This window comes from Gymnogyps californianus, unplaced genomic scaffold, assembly GCF_018139145.2.
Source record: "Gymnogyps californianus isolate 813 unplaced genomic scaffold, ASM1813914v2 HiC_scaffold_31, whole genome shotgun sequence".
NCBI lineage: Eukaryota > Metazoa > Chordata > Aves > Accipitriformes > Cathartidae > Gymnogyps > Gymnogyps californianus.
The window spans coordinates 2051268-2056267 of record NW_026114191.1 but is presented as its reverse complement, the minus strand read 5'-3'; positions in this window follow the sequence as shown (position 1 = coordinate 2056267).

The window sequence follows — 5000 nt, the reverse complement described above, 5'->3', positions numbered from 1 at the left end:
CTGTGAGCAATTGCTGGATGTTTGCAATTTCTCAGTTCGTGTCTACGAGACGGAAAGATAGTGACCATGACTATAGGTGGCTAGGGAAGCACAAAGCCCCACTGTTGCTGCTCCTGTGAAAGCGCTTCCAAGGAAGGGTGCTGGCTAGCAACAGCTTTCAGTGCTGGCACTTTTCATTTCTGAGAAATTGCTCGACGTTTCAATTTCTCAGCTCGTGTCTACGAGACGGAAAGATAGTGATCATGACGATAGGTGGCTAGAGAATCACAGAGCCCCAGTGTTGTTGCACCTGTGAAAGTGCTTCCAAGGAAGGGTGCTGGCTAGCAACAGCTTTCAGTGCTGGCACATTTAATTCTGTGAGCAATTGCTGGATGTTTGCAATTTCTCAGTTCGTGTCTACGAGACGGAAAGATAGTGACCATGACTTAGGTGGCTAGGAAGCACAAAGCCCCACTGTTGCTGCGCCTATGAAAGCGCTTCCAAGGAAGGGTGCTGGCTAGCAACAGCTTTCAGTGCTGGCACTTTTCATCTCTGAGCAATTGCTGGACGTTTGATTTCTCAGCTCTGTCTACGAGACGGAAAGATAGTGACCATGACTTAGGTGGCTAGAAAGCGCAAACCCCAGTGTTGTTTCGCCTGTGAAAGCGCTTCCAAGGAAGGGTGCTGGCTAGCAACAGCTTTCAGTGCTGGCACTTTTCATCCTGACAATTGCTGGACGTTTGCAATTTCTCAGCTCAGCTCTCCTTCGAATGCACGAGAGATGAGCAGAAGATAGGTGGCTAGAGAAGCACAAAGCCCCAGTGTTCTTAGGCTGCACAAAGCGCTTCCAAGGAAGGTGCTGGCTAGCAACAGCTTTCAGTGCTGGCACTTTTCATCTCTGAGCAATTGCTGGACGTTTGCAATTTCTCACCTCAGCTCTCCTTCGAATGCACGAGAGGATGAGCAGAAGATGAGGTGGCTAGAGAAGCACAAAGCCCCAGTCTTCTTAGGGCTACAAAAGCGCTTCCAAGGAAGGGTGCTGGCTAGCAACAGCTTTCAGTGCTGGCACTTTTCATCTCTGAGCAATTGCTGGACGTTTGCAATTTCTCAGCTCAGCTCTCCTTCGAATGCACGAGAGGATGAGCAGAAGATTAGGTGGCTAGATGAGCTCAGAGCTCCGGAGTTGTTAGCCTACAACAGCAGTGCCAAAAGCACTGTTCTTCCTCTTCTTCGTCTTCTTCCTCCTCCTCCTCCTCCTGTTATTCCTCCTTCTCTTCTTTTCCTCTTCTTCCTCTTCTTCCTCCTCCTCCTCCTCCTCTTCTTCCTTTTCTTCCTCTTCTTCCTCCTCCTCCTCTTCTTCCTCTTCTTCCTTTTCTTCCTCTTCTTCCTCCTCCTCCTCCTCCTTTCGTCCTCTTCTTCTCTTCTTCCTCTTGTTCTTCCTCTTCTTCCTCCTCCTGGTCTTCCTCTTCTTCCCCCTCCTCCTCCTCCTCTTCTTCCTCTTGTTCCTCTTCTTCCTGTTCTTCCTGTTCTTCCTCCTCCTCCTACTGTTATTCCTCTTCCGCCTGTTCTTCCTCCTCCTCCTTCTCCTCCTCCTCCTCCGCCTCTGCCTTCTACTCCTCCTGCTCACCCTGCTCTTCCTGTTCTTCCTGTTCTTCCTCCCCCTCTTCTTCCTCTTCTGCCTCTTATTCCTCTTCCTCGTCGTCTTCCTCCTCCTCCTGTTCTTCCTCTTCTTCCTGTTTTTCCTCTTCTTCGTTTTCCTCCTCCTGTTCTTCCTCCTCCTCCTTTGATTACTCCTCCTCCACCTCCTCCTCCTCCGCCTCCTCCTCTGCCTCCTCCTCCTCCTCCTGTTCTTCTTCCTGTTCTTCTTCTTCCTGTTCTTCCTCCTCCTCCTCCTGTTCTACGTCCTCCTCCTCTTCTTCTCCTCCTCCTTCTCCTCCTCCGCCTCCCCCTCCGCCTCTTCCTCCGCCGCCTCCCACTCCTCCTCCTCCTCCTCCTTCTCTTCCTCATCCTGTTTTTCCTCCTCCTCCTCCTCCTCCTCTTCCTCCTCTTCCTCCAACTCCTCCTCCTCCTCTGCCTGTTCTTCCTCCTCCTGTTCTTCTCCCTTCTCCTGCTCCTTCTCCTCCTCCTCTATTTCCTCTTCTTCCTCTTCTTCCTCTTCCTCCTCCTCCTCCTCCTCTTCCCCATCTTCCTCTTCTTACTCTTCTTCTTCCTCCTCCTCCTCCTCCTCCTGTTCCTCCTCCTACTCCTTCTCTGCTTCCTCCTCCTCCGCCTCCTCTTCCTCCTCCTCCTCCTCCTGTCCCTGCTCCTCCTACTCCTCCTCCTCTTCCTCCTCCTCCTGTTCTTCATCCTCCTCCTCCTCCTCCTCTTCCTCTGCTTCCTCTGTTTCCTCTTCTTCCTCCTCCTCCTCCTCCTCCTCTTCTTCCTCTTCTTCCTCCTCCTCCTCCTGTCCTTCCTCCCTTGCTGTTATTCCTCCTGCTCCTCCTCCTCCTCGTCCTGTTCGTCCTCCTCCTCTTCTTTGGGCAACAAAAGCGCTTCCAAGGAAGGGTGCTGGCTAGCAACAGCTTTCAGTGCTGGCACTTTTCATGCCTGACAAATTGCTCGACGTTTGCAATTTCTCAGCTCGTGTCTACGAGACGGAAAGATAGTGACCATGACGGTAGGTGGCTAGAAAATCTCAAACCCACAGTGTTGTTTCGCCTGTGAAAGTGCTTCCAAGGAAGGGTGCTGGCTAGCAACAGCTTTCAGTGCTGGCACTTTTCATCTCTGAGCAATTGCTGGACGTTTGCAATTTCTCAGCTCGTGTCTACGAGACGGAAAGATAGTGATCATGACGATAGGTGGCTAGAGAATCACAGAGCCCCAGTGTTGTTGCACCTGTGAAAGTGTTTCCAAGGAAGGGTGCTGGCTAGCAACAGCTTTCAGTGCTGGCACATTTAATGTCTGTGAGCAATTGCTGGATGTTTTGCAATTTCTCAGTTCGTGTCTACGAGACGGAAAGATAGTGACCATGACTATAGGTGGCTAGGGAAGCACAAAGCCCCACTGTTGCTGCTCCTGTGAAAGCGCTTCCAAGGAAGGGTGCTGGCTAGCAACAGCTTTCAGTGCTAGCACTTTTCATTTCTGAGAAATTGCTCGACGTTTCCAATTTCTCAGCTCGTGTCTACGAGACGGAAGATAGTGATCATGACGATAGGTGGCTAGAGAATCACAGAGCCCCAGTGTTGTTGCACCTGTGAAAGTGTTTCCAAGGAAGGGTGCTGGCTAGCAACAGCTTTCAGTGCTGGCACATTTAATGTCTGTGAGCAATTGCTGGATGTTTGCAATTTCTCAGTTCGTGTCTACGAGACGGAAAGATAGTGACCATGACTATAGGTGGCTAGGGAAGCAGCAAAGCCCCATGTTGCTGCGCCTATGAAAGCGCTTCCAAGGAAGGGTACTGGCTAGCAACAGCTTTCAGTGCTGGCACTTTTCATCTCTGAGCAATTGCTGGACGTTTGTAATTTCTCAGCTCATGATCTACAAGACGGAAAGACGGTCAGCCGTGACATAAGGTGGCTAGAAGAAGCGCAAAGCCCGCGTGTTGTTTCGCCTGTGAAAGCGCTTCCAAGGAAGGGTGCTGGCTAGCAACAGCTTTCAGTGCTGGCACTTTTCATCTCTGAGCAATTGCTGGACGTTTGCAATTTCTCAGCTCAGCTCTCCTTCGAATGCACGAGAGGATGAGCAGAAGATTAGGTGGCTAGATGAGCTCAGAGCTCCGGAGTTGTTAGCCTACAACAGCAGTGCCAAAAGCACTGTTCTTCCTCTTCTTCGTCTTCTTCCTCCTCCTCCTCCTCCTGTTATTCCTCCTTCTCTTCTTTTCCTCTTCTTCCTCTTCTTCCTCCTCCTCCTCCTCCTCTTCTTCCTCTTCTTCCTTTTCTTCCTCTTCTTCCTCCTCTTCCTCCTCCTCCTCCTCCTTTCGTCCTCTTCTTCTCTTCTTCCTCTTGTTCTTCCTCTTCTTCCTCCTCCTGGTCTTCCTCTTCTTCCCCCTCCTCCTCCTCCTCTTCTTCCTCTTGTTCCTCTTCTTCCTGTCCTTCCTGTTCTTCCTCCTCCTCCTACTGTTATTCCTCTTCCGCCTGTTCTTCCTCCTCCTCCTTCTCCTCCTCCTCCTCCGCCTCTGCCTTCTACTCCTCCTGCTCACCCTGCTCTTCCTGTTCTTCCTGTTCTTCCTCCCCCTCTTCTTCCTCTTCTGCCTCTTATTCCTCTTCCTCGTCGTCTTCCTCCTCCTCCTGTTCTTCCTCTTCTTCCTGTTTTTCCTCTTCTTCGTTTTCCTCCTCCTGTTCTTCCTCCTCCTCCTTTGATTACTCCTCCTCCACCTCCTCCTCCTCCGCCTCCTCCTCTGCTCTCCTCCTCCTCCTGTTCTTCTTCCTGTTCTTCTTCTTCTGTTCTTTCCTCCTCCTCCTCCTGTTCTACGTCCTCCTCCTCTTCTTCTCCTCCTCCTTCTCCTCCTCCGCCTCCCCCCTCCGCCTCTTCCTCCGCCGCCTCCCACTCCTCCTCCTCCTCCTCCTTCTCTTCCTCATCCTGTTTTTCCTCCTCCTCCTCCTCCTCTTCCTCCTCTTCCTCCAACTCCTCCTCCTCCTCTGCCTGTTCTTCCTCCTCCTGTTCTTCTCCCTTCTCCTGCTCCTTCTCCTCCTCCTCTATTTCCTCTTCTTCCTCTTCTTCCTCTTCCTCCTCCTCCTCCTCCTCTTCCCCATCTTCCTCTTCTTACACTTCTTCTTCCTCCTCCTCCTCCTCCTCCTGTTCCTCCTCCTACTCCTTCTCTGCTTCCTCCTCCTCCGCCTCCTCTTCCTCCTCCTCCTCCTCCTGTCCTGCTCCTCCTACTCCTCCTCCTCTTCCTCCTCCTCCTGTTCTTCATCCTCCTCCTCCTCCTCCTCTTCTCTGCTTCCTCTGTTTCCTCTTCTTCCTCCTCCTCCTCCTCTCTCTTCTCCTCTTCTTCCTCCTCCTCCTCCATGTCCTTCCCTCCTTGCTGTTTATCTCCTGCTCCT